Source organism: Pteropus vampyrus, unplaced genomic scaffold (assembly GCF_000151845.1).
Source record: "Pteropus vampyrus isolate Shadow unplaced genomic scaffold, Pvam_2.0 Scaffold17, whole genome shotgun sequence".
In the NCBI taxonomy this organism is placed as follows: domain Eukaryota; kingdom Metazoa; phylum Chordata; class Mammalia; order Chiroptera; family Pteropodidae; genus Pteropus; species Pteropus vampyrus.
The window spans coordinates 6,709,442-6,711,378 of NW_011888798.1; positions in this window are offsets into that span (position 1 = coordinate 6,709,442).

Consider the following 1,937-nt stretch of genomic DNA (forward strand, 5'->3'; position numbering starts at 1 on the left):
AGCTCCAAAAGGTAAACAGAGCAATAGTTATTGCATCCATTTTACAGATGAAGAAACAAAAGCATTGAAGGTTTCAGAGATGGACTAGACCACACAGAAGGTGAAACCTGAATTGCCAGCCCAGTCCAGCCCTTAGCTCATGGCAGCATCCATTTGTAGCAGAAGGTTGTGAGATCCATCATTGACACTCAGAATGATGGGCTTGAGGAACATTTCTAGGAAACATCCTGTTCTGCTCAGTGACCATGCTGAGGTAGAAACCTCAACTCATTCATTTTAAAAATCTTTTAAACAAGTTTGTCATAAAGCCAAACAAGTTAAACAGGACAAATGGATTGTTGGATCATGTCCCTTAAGAGGGCATTCTGTTTAGAATTTAACATCGCAGAGTTTAGTTGCCAAGTGCTCCAGCTTTTACGTAGTTTTAGGGTTAAGTTGGTGGCCGGTTTGGGTTAGAATCAGCGGAGGATTTGAGAGTTCCTTTAATTTCTTAATATATCAAGCTGTACCACTTCAGACTGAGAAGATGAACAGGAAAAGAGAGAAAGGCTGTAATTTCTATTAAGGGCCACTTAATCTTGGTTTTCTACAGGTGGGAATACAAGAAAGCCGATATGGAGAGGCTATCTAGTACTGCGGGTGCTCACACTAGTGCAGAACTTGCAAGCATTCATATTTAATTTTGCTTTACTGGTAGCATACTTGCTCTTGCAAGTATGAAAATATGTATTTTATTATAAAATGTGTATTTTATTATAAAGGTAGTATATTTTAGCAGATGTTATTATTAGCTCTCTACCCAGATCCCTTAGGATTTCTTTTTAGCCCCTTTTTTGTTTTTATTTTAACACTAGGTACCTGTAACTTTCCTTCGGAGGATTTCCTCAGGTGTTGGATGCGCCTTTCCGGAAAGCACTCAGAGCCAATCTGCTGTGCCCTTCCTCAGCACAGCTCTTGACAAATGACTGACTGACGGTGGCCAGGGTGTGAAAAGCTTTGCTCCTTAGCTCTGAGGTTTAACTAATACTCTGGAGTGCCCCTGTGGGAGGAGGCCGAAGCTACCTTCAAGGAGAAGTTGCCTGAGATCTATCACACACTTCCAGGGCTCCCTCCCATTCTCCCACCTGCTGCCTCACTCCCTTACCAGACTTCTCCAGAAGTGCTTGATTATAAAGCACTTGCACTCAACACTCGTCTCGGCATTTGCTTCTGGAGAACCCGATCTAAGATTTCTGTTTAATATTTTTTCATATTCAGGAACTTTTTAAGTGACCATTTTCATCCCTCTCTGCTTTCTGCCATCTCACACTAACAATCACTATTAATATTTTAATGTGTATCTTTCTAGAAAGTATGGATATATATGCTTTTATCATAAGTATATCAACACAACATGATGTTCTATAACATGTATTTTTAATGCAGTAATGTGGCCATTTTTGTGCAGTATAGAAATTATTTATATTTTTGAGGATTCATTATATTTCATCGCATTGATTGTGTATTTAATCAGTCCCTTATTAATTTTTTGATTGTTTTGAATTTTTTTATACATTCATGAATTCAAAGAAATGAAATAAATTCCTAGAATGAATAAAATAGAATTTTATTTCCTGGAATTGAAAGTACTGATTCAGTGCCGGGAATACATAGTATGAATTTGCGTAAATATAAATCTCTCCCTAAATGACTACTCCAACATACAGTACCACTCATGGTGCATATGCCTACCTATATCTCTATCTAAATTGTGTGTTTTTTTTAAAACTTAGCCAATCTATTAGAGGGAAACACCTCGTTGTTTTTAAAATGTGCTTATACTACTTATCAGAAAGGTAATGTGTGTTTTTATATCTAATAGCAATTTGTATTTCTTATTTTGTGATTTTCCTTTTTAAATAATTCCCTGTTTTTCAATTTTTTTCTTTAGCCTTTAA